The sequence below is a fragment of the Heterodontus francisci genome, chromosome 2 (assembly GCF_036365525.1).
Source record: "Heterodontus francisci isolate sHetFra1 chromosome 2, sHetFra1.hap1, whole genome shotgun sequence".
NCBI classification, from domain to species: domain Eukaryota; kingdom Metazoa; phylum Chordata; class Chondrichthyes; order Heterodontiformes; family Heterodontidae; genus Heterodontus; species Heterodontus francisci.
Genome location: NC_090372.1, coordinates 8,378,325 through 8,396,973, shown reverse-complemented (window position 1 = coordinate 8,396,973; position 18,649 = coordinate 8,378,325). Strand labels below are relative to the sequence as shown.

Sequence of the window (18,649 nt, the reverse complement as noted above, 5' to 3'; positions counted from 1 at the left end):
TACAGGTATCAAAATAATTCAGCTCCATTTGTGCATTTTTTGGACAAGATCAGGTTCAGCAGTGAAACGACATGATTGATCAGCTCACTAATACACTGAACTCCCATAGTTACTGGAAACTGCCACAAATGAATTCTGGAGGGGAGTGGTGGGGGAGAAAAATAGAATATAAAGAGGTAGGAAGGAGGGAGTCATTATCTTGGTATCCTCAATTTTTGATTGTATAATAGCTGCAGGCACCATTTTAATTCAGATTCTAGGAGACTGACATTTCTGAGCCAGCTCCATGTGTTTACACTGCTAAATCTTGGTCCCTTATGCAAGTCAACATTTTCAGTTAAATGCTGGAAATACACAGCAGATCTGCCAGCGATAAAGAGAAAAGACAGGTTAATGTTTCAGTTATAGAACCTTCATAAGAACTGCTGAATGATCTGCACCAAAACATTACCTTGAATTTTCTCATTACAGACACTGACAGACTTATGTATTTCTAGAACTTTCTATCTTTGTTTCAGATTTCCAATATTTGCAGTTGCTTTTCATTCCCTTACTCCAGTGGAAGATTTGGAGACCCACAAGAAATGGGACAGGTGTGATGAGCCAATTGACCTCCCCCTCTACTGTAATTTCCGTGACTGTGTAAGGGAACCAGATTTAGCAGTGCAAATGTGCCTGACGGATGCAGGTCTCCCAGAATCTGAAGAAAAACAGCTATTAACAGACTTGTTTCAACCGGCATACCAGTCATTACAATTTCAACTGTACTCAGACAATGTGTTGCCTGACACATCACATCTCCATCAATTACAACTGTCTGTTCAAACATAATAGGCTTTCACATCGATTCTGTGCTAATCTAATGAAGTGGTTACAACTTTTGACTGCATTTTATTTCTGCACAATTTGTGGACACAGACTGAAATTGTTCCCTTGATATTCAATGACAGTACCATCACTGAATCCCCTACCAAGATCCTGCACGTCACCATTAGCCAGAATCTCAACTGGACCGGCCACACAAATGCTAAACCTACTACAGCAGGTCAGAGGTTGGGTATTCTGGGGCACGTGGCTCATCTCCCAACTCTCCAAAGCCTCTCCATCACCTTTAAGGCATAAGTGACATATGTGATGGAGTACTCTCCACTTATATAGATGAGTACACTGGCACCACTGAAGTAGGTTGAAACCAGAATAAAGTATTCTGCTTGCTCGGGATCCCAGCCACTAGCTTAAACATCCACCTATTCCACCACCAGCATACCGTGGCTGCAGTGTATATAATCTACAGGATCCACTGCAGCAAGTTGCCAAAGCTTCTTCAGCAGCATCCCAACCGTAGGATACTGAGTGTCCCTATTGCGAACCAGGATATCAGCTAACTCAGCATGGACTGGGGGATGGCGGGGGGGGGGGGGGGGGGTGGGTGGGATTGACCAGATTAATAATTTTTTTGCAGAGTAGGATGAACAGTGCAAAATTTCCTAGTTTGCACACAAAGACAACTCAAAATATTTGCCATGCACAAAGTCCAACAGTTTTTGGTATTGTGCAGCACTGCAAATTTTAAGTAGAAAGCTGTAGAGACCTTAAACGATGAAGAAAACCTAACAATTTTCAGTCATTTCAGTTCGTGCATTGCCTTCTGAACTGGGCAATAATGTTGGTACTGACATGTTAATTTGCTTCATTCTAAAATTGCCCAGGTCAAGCTTTACGTTTAATTTTATACTCTTGCCTTTTAATATACAAGCAACAGTCACAGAAGTAGTTGAAAGTTCCAGGATTCTCCTCAGATGCTAGTTCTTGCTCTATGAATCCAAAGCGCAACTAAGCTTTAGACCCCTCCATATGAAATCTCACTCCCAGTGCCACAGGCTGTTTCTATCAGGATTAACTTTCAAACTATATAAATGTGTGTGCCGATTCCAACAGGAATTTCTGCACCCAAGCACAATACCAGATTGTTGATGGGTGTGGTGAACTGCCAATACAACTACTTCCTGTTTTCTTTCTTATTCCCTTTCCCCCCTCCCCTTCAGCGGAAAACAGAACTGCTCCAAGGCCAACTAAATCTCTTGTATTGGCTCAACAGAAGCCATAGACGCCACAGGACAATGCAGTTACTCTTCTGAATTTCAGAAATGATTTGCATGAAAGTCTGTAACTAAGTTGTGAATCTGTAAACTTAGCATATCAGGGAAGGAAAAAACCCGACGCTACTAGAATGAACTGAAACAATATTCTCCCTTAACCATATGGTGTGAATTTACAGGCATATTTACAGCTACAATGCAGTGATACATCAAGAGCCACTATGAACTTGGGTGTGGTACCAAATTGGTACCAGTAAGACTTTTTTGACAATTGTGATCATTTCCTTCCTTATTGAACCTTACAGCAGGAAATATTGCCTCCCATCAGCAGTTCCGAAGGCAGCCAAGATTCAACATTAGCAACATCAACAATTACATTTCTACAGTGCTCATTAAATACTGAGATGTCTCAGAGAATTTTTCAGGGAGGTGAGTGGCCTGGGGTGAGTGCACAGAGACAAATTTATCCTTGAGGGATGAGAATTTATGGGGGGAAAAGGGGGCACAGAACAAAGCATTTCAGTAGGAGAGCAGCAGGCAATGAAGCAGGATGGATGTAGACAGGCAGGGAGAGTACGAGAGCCAGGAATAGCAGGGTGAATGAGTAGTAGTGAAGACTTGGCTAGATACAGAGCAATTAGCACTGGATTTTGCATCCATAATGGAGACAGGAGCAACAACGGTTATGACATAAAACAGAAATTAAAAATGACATTGACCAGCAAGAGGAGGTTCCTACTCCTTACAACAAGCTGTATCAGAATAACACATACTAGAAGCATGGGATAAGAAGGGACAACCAGCGAGTGGCTGAGGGTAAGCAGCAACGTGGCGGGGATCGAACGCGGTGAAGCAGTGACTGAAGCAGGGATGGAGAGAGATATTGGTGAATGGAGACGCTACTGAGGGGTGCCGAGTGGGAGGCGCCGTTACCCGATGACATTGGCGTTATGTGATGACGTTTTCCCACGCATGCGCCAATTAGTCCTGGCAAGACATAGGCTGCGCATGCACAGCATCTCACTGACAAGCAGGAGACCATTTGCGCATGTGCGCAGCTTGGAGCACTCTGATGATGTCGGCGGGCTGCTGCATTGTCAGGAGTCACTTTGTAATCTAAATGGTACTATTCTGAGAGGGGTGCAAGAAGAGAGGGACCTGGAGGTGTATATTCATAAATCTTTGAAGGTGGCAGGGCAAGTTGATAAGACAGTTTAGCTGGCTTTATAAAAAGGGGGAATGAATACAAGGAAGTCATGCTAAACCTTTACCAATCACTGGTTAGGCCTCAGCTGGAGTGCTGTGTACAATTCTGGGCATCACACTTTAGGAAGGATATCAAGGCCTTGGAGAGGGTGCAGGAGGGTTTTATCAGCATGATCTCAGGGATGGGGTACTTCAGTTATTTGGAAAGATTGCAGAAGCTAGAATTATTCTGTTTGGAACAGAGACAGTTAAGGTGCAACCTAATAAAGGTATTCAGAATTATTTGGGGTTTTGACAGAGCAAGTATTGAGAAACTGTTTCCTCTGACAAGTGGCTGGAAACCAGAGGTCATAGATTTCAAACAACTGGCAAAACAAGTACAGGGGAAATGAGGAAAATCTTTTTCACTCAAGAGGTTTGTCAAGATCTGGAATGCAGTACATAAAAAGGAGGTTTGAGCAGATTCCATAGGAACTTTCCAAAAGACAACTGGACATGTACTCAAAGAGGACTAATTTGCAGCTTTATGGGGGGAAAGCGAGGACTAGAAACTAAATTGGTCAGCTCTTTGAAAGTCTTCCGACAGATCACAGCAAGAGGAAAAGTTGAGAATTCAGATTCTTCCAAAGTAAATCAGCTATTGGCACTTGCCATTAGTGCTCTAAATTCCTCTCCTCCTCTCCTGAAGGCACTAAGACTTCCTGGAGTAAAAGTATTGGGTGCCCAGCCACCCTACTTTGTTACGATTCTCACATGAAACACACGGCCAATAGGGCAGCAAGTATTGGCAGACTTTTTGATCAAAGCTGAAACTTACCCTGTCCTTACCCAACAGTGCATACATGCACTTTCCAGAGATCAATGGATAGCAATCCACTGGGGAAGCGATGGCGTAGTGGTATTGTCACTGGACTAGTAACCCAGAGACCCAGGTTTTGCTCTGGGGACACGGGTTCAAATCCCACGACAGCAGAAGGTGGTATTTGAATTCAATTAATTAATCTGGAATTAAAAAGCTAGTCTAATGATGGCCATGAAACCATGTCGATTGTTGTAAAAACCCATCTGGTTCACTAATGTCCTTTAGGGAAGGAAATCTGCCATACTTATCTGGTCTGTCCTACATGTGACTCCAGACCCACAGCAATGTGGTTGGCTCTTACATGCCCCGGCAAGCCACTCAGTTGTACCTAACCGCTGCGAAGTCAATAAAAATGAAACCAGACCGACCACCCGGCATCGACCTAGGCACCAGAAAGGACAATGACAAACCCACCCTGTTGACCCTGCAAAGTCCTCCTTACTAACATCTGGGGCTTGTGCCAAAGTTGGGAGAGCTGTCCCACAGACTAGTCAAGCAACAGCCTGACATAGTCATACTCACGGAATCATACCTTACAGACAATGTCCCAGACACTACAATCACTATCCCAGGGTACGTCCTGTCCCACCGACAGGACAGACCCAGCAGAGGTGGCAGCACAGTGGTATACAGTCGGGAGGGAGTTGCCCTGGGAGTCCACAACATCGACTCTGGACCCCATGAAGTCTCATGGCATCAGGTCAAACATGGACAAGGAAACCTCCTGCTGACTACCACCTACTGCCCTCCCTCAGCTGATGAGTCAGTACTCCTCCATTTTGAACAGCACTTGGTGCAAGGGCACAGAATGTACTCTGGGTGGGGGACTTCAATGTCCATCACCAAGAGTGGCTCGGTAGCACCACTACTGACTGAGCTGGCCAAATCCTAAAGGACATAGCTGCTAGACTGGATATGCGGCAGGCGGTGAGGGAACCAACAAGGAAAAACGTACTTGACCTCATCCTCATCAATCTGCCTGCCGCAGATGCATCTGTCCATGACAGTATTGGTAGGAGTGACAACCGCACAGTCCTTGTGGAGACTAAGTCCTGCCTTCACATTGAGGATACCGTCCATCGTGTTGTGTGGCACTACCACCGTGCTACATGGGATAGATTTCAAACAGATCTAGCAATGCAAAACTGGGCATCCATGAGGCGTTGTGGGCCATCAGCAGCAGCAGAATTGTACTCAACCACAATCTGTAACCTCATGGCCCCGGCATATCCCCCACTCTACCATTACCATCAAGCCAGGAGACCAACCCTGGTTCAATGAAGAGTGCAGGAGGGCATGCCAGAAGCAGCACCAGGCATACCTCAAAATGAGGTGTCAACCTGGTGAAGCTACAACACACGACTATTTGCATGCCAAACTGCATAAGCAGCGTGCGACAGACAGAGCTAAGTGATCCCATATCATATTCAGATCATCAGATCAGATCTAAGCTCTGCAGTCCTGCCACATCCAGCTGTGAACGGTGGTGGACAACTGAACAACTAACTGGAGGAGGTGGCTCCACAAATATCCCCATCCTCAATAATGGGGGAGCCCAGCATAGCAGTCCGAAAGATAAGGATGAAGCATTTGCAACAATCTTCAGCCAGAAGTGCCGAGTTGATGATCCATCTTGGCCTCCTCCTGAAGTCCCCAGCATCACAGGTGCCAGACTTCAGCCAATTCGATTCACTCCGCGTGATATCAAAAAATGACTGAAGACACTGGATACTGCAAAGGCTATGGGCCCTGACAACATTCCGGCAATAGCACTGAAGACCTGTGCTCCAGAACCTGCCGCAACCCCAGCCAAGCTGTTCCAGTACAGCTATAACACTGGCATCTACCCTGCAATGTAGAAAATTGCCCAGGTATGTCCTGTACACAAAAAGCAGGACGTCCAACCTGGTCAATTACCGCCCCATCAGCCTACTCAGTCAAGTGATGGAAGGTGTCATCAACAGTGCCATCAAGAGGCACTTGCTTAGCAATAACCTGCTCAATGACGCTCAGTTTGGGTTCCGCCAGGGCCACTCAGTTCCTGACCTCATCACAGCCTTGGTTCAAACATGGACAAAAGAGCTGAACTCAAGAGGTGAGGTGAGAGTGACTGCCCTCGACATCAAGGCAGCATTTGACCGAGTATGGCATCAAGGAACCCTAGCAAAACAGAAGTCTATGGGAATCGGGGGAAAACTCTCCGCTGGTTGGAGTCATACCAAGCGCAAAGGAAGATGGTTGTGCTTGTTGGAGGTCAATCATCTGAGCTCCAGGACATCACTGCAGGAGTTCCTCAGGGTAGTGTCCTGGGCCCAACCATCTTCAGCTGCTTCATCAATGACCTTCCTTCAATCATAAGGTCAGAGGTGGGGATGTTCGCTGATGATTGCACAATGTTCAGCACCATTTGCAACTCCTCAGATACTGAAGCAGTCTGTGTAGAAATGAAGCAAAATTTGGACAATATCCAGGCTTGGGCTGATAAGTGGCAAGTAACATTCGTGCCACACAAGTGCCAGGCAATGACCATCTCCAACAAGAGAGAATCTAACCATCTCCCCTTGACATTCAATGGCATTACCATCGCTGAATCCCCCACTATCAACATCCTAGGGGCTGCCACTGACCAGAAACTGAACTGGAGTAGCCATATAAATACCGTGGCTACAAGGGCAGGTCAGAGGCTAGGAATCCTGCAGCGAGTAACTCACCTCCTGACTCCCCAATGCCTGTCCACCATCTACAAGGCACAAGTCAGGAGTGTGATGGAATACTCTCCACTTGCCTGGTTCGGTGCAGCTCCACCAACACTCAAGAAGCTCGACACCAACCAGGACAAAGCAGCCCACTTGATTGGCACCCATCCAAAAACATTCACTCCCTCCACTACCAACGCACAGTGGCAGCAGTGTGTACCACCTACAAGATGCACTGCAGCAACGCACCAAGGCTCCTTACACAGCACCTTCCAAACCCGTGACCTCTACCAACTAGAAAGACAAGGGCAGCAGAGGCATGGAAACATCACCACCTGCAAGTTCCCCTCCACGTTACACACCATCCTGACTTGGAACTATATCGCCGTTCCTTCACTGTCGCTGGGTCAAAATTCTGGAACTCCCTTCCTAACAGCACTGTGGATGTACCTACCCCACATGGACTGCAGCAGTTCAAGAAGGCAGCTCACCACCAGCTTCTCAAGGGCAATTAGGGATGGGCAATAAATGCTGACCTGGCCAACGACGCCCACATCCCATGAATGAATTTTTTAAAAATCAGAGACAGGAACATTGTTATAATGGAAATAGATAAGAACTGATTGTTTAAATGTGTAGTTCTCAGTTGCATGCAAGTAGTATGACAGTTCAGTCGAAATTAAGCATGTGGCAACTATATCAAAGCCCTTCCAGCACTTCAAAATTATGTAAAGTTTTTTCAGTTTTGGGGGAAAGCATCTACATACTTTACTGTATTAATATTCAAAATACCTTTTCCTCTCCTGAAGATGCTGACTTGTGTTGAAGTTCAGTTCTTCAGGCACTGGCCACCACCTGGTATTTCATTCAAGTAACATTAAAAAAAAATCAGAAAGAGCCAACTAAATATTCAGCCAAGGAAGGGACCACATGTACACACACAAGCACAGATTCATTTCCCAGCAGAGGTCCCTATATAACCAGCACCAGATACCCTAGTCCTGCATAACTCGCCTTGGCCCTTCATCTGCACTTCTCAACTACACGGAACAAAACACAATCTTTAATTAAGAATCAAATCACTGCAGAGACTGAGACAGTATATAACCTTGTTCTCCACAGTCCCCTAAGATAGACAGGTCCTGGACAGTGACTGAGTTACATGATTGGGTGTCTCAACAGTTTGTCATCCAGCATTTATTCCCCCATAGTCCTTATAGCTAACAGCATCATCTTTCCTTTCCAATGAATGCCAATAAGCTGTTTAAATGCAGGGGTTATCACAGCTAAGCCTAATCCCATCATTTTCTAGAGTCCACACACACTAAAACATATGACACTTCCATTACTGGTCATTTTACTGTGATGAGGATCAGACACCCTGGCTGATTTCTCGCTTTCCTAACTCAGGTGCATTTTAGATAATTGTAACTTCTCTACTGGTGCTCCAGCTGAGATCAGTCAGTTCAGTACAGACCGGTGGTTAAGCTGCGATCTTTCTAGTTGGTAATAATTTCACAGAACATTAACTTTAAAGTAAAAAAAATTTAAGAAATTTTCATTAATAATTTTGCTATTATAAACACAACTGACAAATCTTCATGTACAAAGCTGCCTGTTCTGTCCTCACAAAATCAGTACCCTTTTCTCAAGATCTTCCAATTTCCATTACTCATTACAGAACTCAAAGAGAGTCCGGTGATTTAATGAGATTTCAACAGTAAACTGACATTATTTATGAATTCTGTTCACTCAGCAGCAATTAAGTCATTTACCAATGCTTAAGTTATCTGAAAATAATTTAACAGGCATGTTGCTAAATTTATACATGAAGGTTATAACACAATGAAATGTGGTGTGATTGCTGAATTTTATTTTCTGTTTCTGGTTGCTATCCATTGGCTCTCTGTGGAGGTGCATATTTGGGTATGGCTGTGGACAAGCTGAGGACATCTATTTCCTGTCATCATGGTTTAATAATGCTGGTAACACCTGTTTTTATTGGTCCATGTACGTAGATCATTAAAATGTCATGGACATGTACAGAAAATAATCAAAAAGGCTCATGAAATACTGGCCTTTATATCTAGAGGACTAGAATATAAAGGAGTAGAGGCTCTGCTACAGCAATACAAAGTCTTGGTTAGACCACACCTGGAGTGCTGTGAGCAGTTTTCAGTACCATACCGCAGGAAGGTTATATTGGCTTTGGAGGGAGTGCAGTGTATATTCACCAGAATGATACCAGGACTGTAAGGGTTAAATTATAAAGGAGAGATTACACAAATCTGGGTTGCATTCCCTGGAATTTGAAGGGTTAAGAGGTGATTTTATGGGGTATTAAGGGGAACAAATAGGGAAGAAAGAGAAAAACTATTTCCACTGGTTGAGAGTCTAGGACGGGGGGGGGGGGGGGGGGGGGGGAGGGGGGGGGGGGTGGGTGGTGGAATAGTCGAAAAATTACAGCCAGACCTTTCAGGACTTAAATTGGGAAACCCTTCAACACACAAAGGGTGGTAGAAGTTTGGAAAACTTCTGCATATGGCAGTTGAGGCTAGGTCAATTGTTAACTTTAAATCAGAGATTGATAATACCTTAGTTGCTTAGCAAAAGTCTAAGGGATAAAGGGCAAAGGCGGGTATATGGAGCTAGGTCACAGATCGTCCATGATCTCACTGAAGGAGCTCAATGGCTTACTCCTGTTCCTGTGATAACACTTTAATGCTTGCTATTCCTCCCACCATTGGTGGCACCGCAGTGCAAGTCACCCAGACTCCCCCACTATTTGGTCTGTTACAAAGCACACAGCTAAACACATACCATTTCCTATGAATAAATGTCTGCAGTACCACAGGAGGTTTATTAGTCTGTGCAGATATTAAAAAAAACCTACGCATTTAATTCAAAGGGGACTAGATACACAATCTTTGGTCACACATTTACTATTAAAGGAACAGTGCCAACAGATGGACTGGAGTTGTGCTAGTGATGAAGAATACATTCAAAATCTAAATATAGGGAAAGATTAAATGACTCACTTCTACATTACTAAATCTGAACCAGTGTAGCTAGTGGGAAGTACAGTAATAGTGGAATATACTGCAGTATGACAAAAAGTGAACATCCATTCAGACTTAGCTTGAACAATCTCAACTGTTTTTTTCAAAAAAATATAAAAAATGAATTTACCACAATCAGAATTTCTATTTGCCTAAACAAAAAGTATACATGGGATTGGAATCTGCACTTTTTACAAAAAATATGGAAACCTGATATTTATGTTCATTAATTCAATTGAAATAGCCTATTTGAAAAACAGCGAGCAACAGGTATAATATCACTAAAATAAAAGCAAAATACTGCAGATGCTGGAAATCTGAAATACTCAGCAGGTCTGGCAGCATCAGTGGAGAGAGGAGTAGAGTTAACGTTTCAGGTCAGTCACACTTCATCAGACATTTATGGGTCTAATATCATGCTGAGTTTGCACACTTGCAAATCCACATGTGGTAGGTTACTTATCTCAACTGTTCCATCAGGAAAGTGCCAAGTGAAGGCTAAACAGTTCAGTGCAGGAAGAAACTGGACAAATAGTACTCCACATGGCTTTCTAGTCATGTTCTCTATTAAATATACGTGATCTCAAATGCACACAATTTTCCCTTTTTTCCCATTTTGGTCTCAGTACAAACAAGACAGATGTGGCACAAAAGAAACCAATACAATTACTGAACTACATTTCTTGAGAATGACTGGGAAATATAAAAGGGTGCACAAGAATGGAAAGGTAGATTCAAACATGCCCTGCAATATAGCAGAACGAACATCAGCAGGGTCAGTTGGTTCTGGCATTTCCGCTTGCAATCAGTTGATTCTCAATACATACTCAATCAAAATAGAGTTTTCACAGCAGTCTTCTCTTGTGCAGATATGCTTTATGAGAAAAACAGAACCAATGACATTAACTTCGATGGTCACAGATTCCTCAGGCACTGGTAATTTTATTCGAGGCATTTGGTGTACTTTCCCCATTAGGACAGTCTTTGATTTTCTGTAGTCACCTGCTTAAGCTGTCCCTGTCACATTCTCCCATACGTTGGTTTATCAGTTTCTGAAGACTAGTCCATGCATATTTCAGAACTGCCTTTAAATTATTTTTTTTGGTGAGGGTGGAAAGAGGACAATGATCTGTTTAGTTTCCGGGTTAGTTCTTCACACAAGAAAGGCCAGTTAGAGAGCGGCCAGAAAGAAATTAAAAACTGACAAATGAAAAAGTTGTTGCACTCAAAAGTGAAAATGTATCTGCAGCATTTCACTTGGAAGAATTCTGGTTATTATAGTTACCTATGAATTTACTGCCTACAACACTCATTTACCAATATGCAAATACAATTCTGTGCAAATGAGAACTCAGCAAGCAGGTCTTTCAACCGATACCTAATGACAGATTTTTTTTTTATTCATGCGTGGAATGTGGGTGTCGTTGGTAAGACCTATAATTGCCCACCCATAATTATTATCCTCAAGAAGGTGGGCGGCACAGTGGCGCAGTGGTTAGCACCGCAGCCTCACAGCTCCAGGGACCCGGGTTCGATTCTGGGTACTGCCTGTGCGGAGTTTGCAAGTTCTCCCTGTGACTGCGTGGGTTTTCGCCGGGTGCTCCGGTTTCCTCCCACATCCAAAAACTTGCAGGTGATAGGTAAATTGGCCATTGTAAATTGCCCCTAGTGTAGGTAGGTGATAGGGAATATGGGATTACTGTAGGGTTAGTATAAATGGGTGGTTGTTGGTCAGCACAGACTCGGTGGGCCAAAGGGCCTGTTTCAGTGCTGTATCTCTAAATAAAAAAATAAAAGGTGGTGGTAAGCCACCTTGTTGAACCCCTGCAGTCCATGTGGTGAAGGTATGCTATTGTACACAACTCTATAGATGGGTAATAGCCCCAATGGTTGGTGTTATTTTCTGGCTAATTCATGTATATTGATTGACACAGAATGGACTGGTGGTTGTTGAAAAGTGGATCAGTTATTTCAAAGAAACTCAACACACATTAAAGTGATGAATACTGCTTCACAAGTTTCAAGTTACAGACTGAGAATTACAGACTTTTGTCTGAAGCAAGGATGACAACATTGGATCATACAGGAGAGAAGCTGTTTGATGAGCAGGTTTAATTCAGCTGAGACAGCTATAAACAGTACCAGCACAGTCTGAATGCCATTTCCAGCATGGCAAAGAGCCTGTTCCAGCAGGCACAGCAGTCTCCTGGAAGACAGCCAAGCAAAGGAATGCTACAATCTTCTACAATCCAAAGTGCAGCCTTGTTCAGTTGCTAACACTCTTATCTCCAAATGAGAAGACTGTGATTTCAAACCTTGCTCCAGGACATAATCTAGGCAATTCACTGCAGTACAGAAGGAATGCTGCACTGTTGAAGGTGCTGTTCACAGAGATATTCAATTGAAGTTCCATCTGTTTATTACATAGGATCTTTTAGATCAACCTGAACTGCTGGAAGAGCATGGAACTTTCCCAGTCCTGGCCAACATTCCTGCCTCAACCACCTTTGCAAACACACTCATCTCATTGTAGTATGCTAAGAGCATTGCTTGGTGGATTGAATGCAAGTTCCCCTTTCTGGAATCTAAATCCATGACTGCATCGAAGGAATCTGGAATGATCAGACATCCTTAACCGATACCAGACTTGATTAGAAAAGGGCAACTCTCATTGTCTCGAATTTTCACCAAGCTATTAGTGCCCAAGTACAAGGCAGAGAGCAATTGTATGAACTTATCAGGGACCCCAAGGATGCATAATGCTTGCCAAAGAGCAAGTCCATGCACAGAGTCGAATGCTGACTGAAGATCAACATAAGCCACAGAGCGTGGACGATGATATCCTCGCCTGGCTTGCGCAAGCAGGCTGAAAGTCACATGAGGTGTGCCCTCATACCTTCCAGCAGATTGGGACCTCTTCCACATAAAAAGTGAAGACAATAGCAAAAGGTTTCAGCCCTGGTAGACGGATAGTTGATAAAATATTGATGAATGCACTAACCGGTTGTTTATTGATATTGCTGTTTGTGGAACCTTGCTGTGCATAAATTGGCTTTTACATTTATCGACTTAACTGCGGCTACAATTCAAATAATAACTGGATGTGAGGCACTTTGGAGTAAGCTGACGGATGTGATAAAGCACTAGATAAATCCGAAACCTTTTCTTTTCTATGCCAAGATGGGGAGAGTAGTAAGTTATCTCTGAAATTAAGTGAAATGCTCAAAGTAGACAGCATCAAAAGTGTATAAGAGGGAAGACTGACATCTCCCACACATCTCTGCAGAACTGTGCATTGTGAAGAGCCAATGTTGCTGATCCACAGATCCTATGCTGATAGTGGGGCAGAGAAGAAACTTTGCTACTTGGAGCAAGGGGTGAGTAAATACATGTGACAACTATTTTGTACTGCCCGTGACTTTTTTTTTTAATGATAGGGCTAGGAAAAGAGGAGCGCGCTAATTAGGTTCCATATTTATTTCTGAACAAGTTAAAACTGAACTACTGCTATTTAGTGGTAGAAATTCAGCTTTGTTTATTTACCACCATCATTTCTTCTGTGTGGGGTGAAAAGGGAAACTGAATTCTTCTCCCTACCATCCCATCCCTCAAAGGGTTTGTCAGTTGTTTATGTGCTCAGGTGTGTTAAATAAGAGCAGTCTGTATGTTTGCCTGAGGCATCACTGCTCCAGGTTACAAGAACCCCACCTCAATTTTTGACAATCCTTTTTTTTTCACATGAGGATTTGCAAATGAAGGGCAATGTTAGATTAATTATCATAGGTATAGTTTTCCCCATTCTTCAAACATAGTCCAACCAAATATAACAAAGATAATCTACCTGTTATATGGTGGGGGGGGAAAAAGTGCTCTGCAAGGAAACAGCGATGGACGCAATACACGAGCGGAGCATTCCAGCACATACATACTTAATTCTTCATGTATGTTATCATCCACCTTAGGTCAGCTTGAGGCTAAAAGGTGAGCTGGGTGGTAACCCTGTATGTACAGATTGTACCACATTATACCTATTTTTGAACAATCTACCGTTCTACTCATTTGAGGGACACGATGTTAAAACCTCTGGATAAGGGCAGGAAAAATGTACCCAATGTCGCCCACATCCTGACGACCACCTTAGTGTGCGGCTGCATCAAACTGTGTGTAGAGCCCAAGTAAGCAAACACCAAGTGTTACTACGTGCTGAGGTTCTATCTGTCCCCGGTGTTGTGAAGGGTGGGTCTGGTCACTTTGCCGCAGAACGCTCCATCCAGTTGGACTGTGGCGTACCACTTTCCTTCATGGGAAAGTTTCTGCGGGAAAACACCCTTGACCACCAATCCATCAGGCAGTGGTCTGCACGGAATGTCCTCAAGGCCCTACAGGAAAAGGAGATGGTGGATCCTGTTGGATGGGTCCCCAAGCAGACTGCCAAAATTATTTGGCAGAATGCCTCATCATCAGAACTTTCAAACAAGCACCAAGACGTAGCTTGGCTGGTGGTGAGAAGGGCCCTCCCCATCAGATCCTTCCTGCACGCCCGGAGTCTCGCCCCCTCCACACACTGCCCTCGAGGTGGCTGCGGTGGGGAAAGAAACAGTTGCCCACCTCCTTCTGGAATGTGTCTTTGCAAAGCAGGTGTGGAAAGAAATGCAGTGGTTTTTGTCGAGGTTCATCCCAAGCAGCTCTGTGCTCTACGGGCTGTTCCCATGGACGCACACAGAAATAAACATCAACTGCTGCTGGAGGACCATCAATTCGGTGAAAGACGCTCTTTGGTCTGCCCGAAACTTGCTGGTCTTCCAGCGCAAAGAGTTGTCCATGACCAAGTGTTGCAGACTGGCACATTCCAAGGTCCAGGACTACGTGCTCAGGAATGCACTTATGCTCGGGGCAGCCACTGCAAAGGCTCAATGGGGAAAGACCACTGTGTAAGATCCTTTCACCAAAGTGAACTGAGGGGCTGGACCCATGAGAAACCCCTCAGGTTGTATACACCAAATATGGGTTTGCTGTAAAATGTACATGGCATGTAAAATGGAATGGAAGGGTTGTGAGGCAACTCACTCCTGTATCGAAGAAAACTGATTTCCTTTGCACTTTCTGGAATGTCAACTTGGTGCTGTTTTGAACTGTTTTGTAATGCATTTTTTTTTTTTAAACAGATTTTAATGAATAAAGTACGTTTTTTCCCCCAAAAATATTCTACTCATTAGAAAGTCTTTCAGAAGCTCTTCTCCATTAGTAAATTACAAGATTTTAACTGCAAACCTTTACAGGCAACAAAAATCTGGTCACTGCACACAAATTATTAGGTCCTTACATCAACTTAATAAGGATGGCATGTACCCCAGTGGCTAAACCGTAACGCTTCACCTGAGGTGAATCAGGCAAATAAATACCTTGTGACAATGGTTGAACTATTCCTGTTAAACAGGCCTTATGAGATTGCACATCAGCAACTTTAAGCACAGACCTTGCTGACATTTCATTTACAAGTATATGCTTTATAGATGCAATTTGCATCAAAGGTATTTGGCATTAAACAGCATTCAGAGGATAATTGCCAAATACTGGAAGGAGGTGCAGTTTTTAGATAGAGCAGCTATGTTAATATCTGAAAAGTCCACGAAAATAAATATTACCAATTTGATATACAAAATAAGACAACAGATAAGCAAACAAATCCCCTTCATTGCAGTGAAGAACAATGAACGTGCATTAATATAGCACCTTCCATGACCTCAGGACATCCCAAAGTGCTTCACAGTCAATTAAGTACTTTTGTTGTACTGTAGGAAACACGGCAGCCAATTTGCACACAGCAAGGTCCCACAGCTATGAGAAAATGACCAGATAACCTGTTTTAAGAATGTTGTTTTGAGGAATAAATATTGGTCAGGACACCAGGGAGATCTCTCCCGGTTCTTCAAATTGTGCCCTGGGATTCTTTACCTCCACCTGAGACAGCAGATGGGGCTTAATGTCTCATCTGAAAGACAGCAACTATGATAGTGCATCACTCCCTCAATACTGTGCTGGAGTGTCAGCCTAGATTTTTGTGCGCAAGTCTCTGGAGTGGGACATGAACCCACAACCTCTGACTCAGAGGTGAGACTGCTACCACTGAACCAGGGCTGGCACATAGTACTACTGGTTCTATTAAAGAGAACAGCTACAAACTTGGGTTTCAAACCACAGACATACTGATCAGCCTGCTTGAAGTCCCTCTTAACCAAGTCCTTTTATGCATTTGGTTAGCTCCCTTGGACTGGGTGATTTAATTTATTCAAGGCTGAGTCAGATAGATTTTTGATAGACAAGGGAGTCAAGGATTATGGAGGGCATACAGGAAAGTGGAATTGAGACCACAACCAGATCAGCCATGATCTCATTGAAAGTGGAGCAGGCTCAAATGGCTGAATGGCCCTCTCCTGTTCCTATGTTCTCAAGGACAATTAGGGATTGGCAACAAATGCTGGTCTTGCCAGCGATGTCTACATCCCATGCAGGAATAAAAAAAAACACCTCTCATTCCTCTAAACTCCAAAGAGTATAGGCCCAAGCTTTCCTCATAAGACAACCCCTTTATCCACCGAACTAGCCTAGTGAACCTTCTCTGAACTGCTTCCAATGCAAGCATATCCCTCCTTAAGTACGAAGACCAAAACTGTACGCAGTACTCTAGGTGCAGTCTCACCAATGCCCTGTACAGTTGTAGCAAGACTTACCTACTTTTATACTCCATTCCCCTTGCAATAAATGCCAACATTCCATTTGCCTAGCTAATTACTTGCTGTACCTGCATGCTAACATTTTGCATTTCACAACTGCTCTCCAAACTGGTTGAAGCCAGTCAGATTTCAGCAAAGGACTTAGTGTCAAATAATTTGAACAGGATGAAGTGAGATGTCAGATTCAGAAGATCAACTTAACTTTAAAGGACAGGAAAATCATGATGTACCCTGCACAAGAAACACAATGGGGGGTGGGGGAAAGATCCATCATCATGACAGGCAGAAACAGTAAACGTTTACATACAGAGACCAAACTTCTGCCATAACTCCCTACTGAATAGTCTCTGTAGAGACTATAAAACAGCAAGGCTGACAATTAACAAGCTATCACATTAATAAAAGCACTTCCTATTTCCCAACAAATCATTTCTTCTGTTTTGTATAGTCTGTTGACTATTTTCAGTCTCAGCTCTGGGCTTCGGTTGACACTCTTTGCACCGAATCAAGAATGATGCCAAAAGCCGTGATACAGTACATACAAGTGCACCACAAATCATGCACTAGGTAGAAAAGATCGTAAAACAAACATTGTTCATATCTGAGTCAAAAGTCAAATACTACGTTTCCTTTTAACCCTTTAACATAAAGCTAGAGAAATATATTAATAATGGTATGATGATGTGCACACACATTAGAGCACAGTTATGCTCTGCTCTGGAAGGCCAGCCTACAGATTCAACACTATTGTAGTGACATCATTAAAGGAAGGTGGTTAACTGGAGAGTAGGCACAACTTCAGATGCCACTACACTCTTCCCCAGCACCTAGTACTGCTGGTTGAAGCTGGAAGCAGGTTGTGTTTTTGCCTTCTTTTAGATGGTGCATTGCTCAGGAGATCAGGTAACTAAAATAAAAACATAACACAAGAGCGAGCAGGAGTAGGCCATTCAGCCCGTCGAGCCTGCTCCGCCATTCAATAATAGCATCAACTCCACTTTCCTGCCTGTCTTCCATAACCCTCGAGTCCCTTGTGGATCAATGGAGGGTCGGGGACTGGGAAAGTGGTGGTGGAAAGTGTTTCCAAAAGCTTAATGCATATGGCAATACAAATTATTAAAATGCAATTTTCCTGAGACAGCCTAGATATTGGACTCTTCTCTATCTTGGGGTGTGATGGGAATCATCTCGTTTCTTTAAAGAATTTCACTTCAAGGTTAGGATGAAAGTTACATTAATTTCCTTGAATTAAATTATGTTCTGAATAGCAATTTAGCAGTAACTAAACAGCTCTAAAAAAGCAAAAACAAAGTATCTTTTACAAAAAGTCAAGCCCACTCTATGCAATAGTAATTCAGTGAAGCCAGAGGGTAAAGGCTTGAAAAACAGCAGATGCAAAACTGTTTTAGGAAAAGTATCTCCAGAAGCATTTCAAATGGTAGAAAAACACAAGGTACTGACATCATAAATGACGAAAATTCTACCTTTGAGCCATACTAGGAACTATCCTGTGCCATACAGCCATCAGCAAATAATAGGATATATGCAATTTTCAGATCAATTTAAGTGGAACCTGAGCGACCAGATAGGATCAGGGCTCGCATTCTATCTGGCAAAAAGGCCCCAACAACATCCTTTGGGATAGGACTGCCACCAGTGTCACGGAATGTGACAAATGCTGATACTTTATTTCCCTGTTTGTACAGCACACAATGGATATTGTTCCCTTCCCCCTGCAAAAGTGATATTGAAAAATAGCCATCACTCTTTTCACTTAAATTCAGCAGAAGATCTTTATGGAGGATGAAAATCAGGATTGTAATCAAGGGCATGCAGTTTTTTCTTTTATAATAGTCTGAAGTTTTAAATTATTTTAACACCAAACATCACTGAAACAAAATTAAATTTGCACAGCCAGTCGCAATCTAGTTGTTCCTCTTCAATCTGCTGTGGTTGCCTGAGACGCTCTCTATAGCCTTCCAGTAAGCTGAAT

General features: G+C 43.3%; 1 protein-coding gene across 1 annotated transcript in view; it reads right to left on the bottom strand.

Annotated features, from left to right (window-relative positions):
- Window positions 1–18,649, bottom strand: part of phlpp1 (PH domain and leucine rich repeat protein phosphatase 1) — a 187,962-nt gene that overhangs the window by 55,123 nt on the left and 114,190 nt on the right. The gene's annotated exons all lie outside the window — the stretch shown is intronic.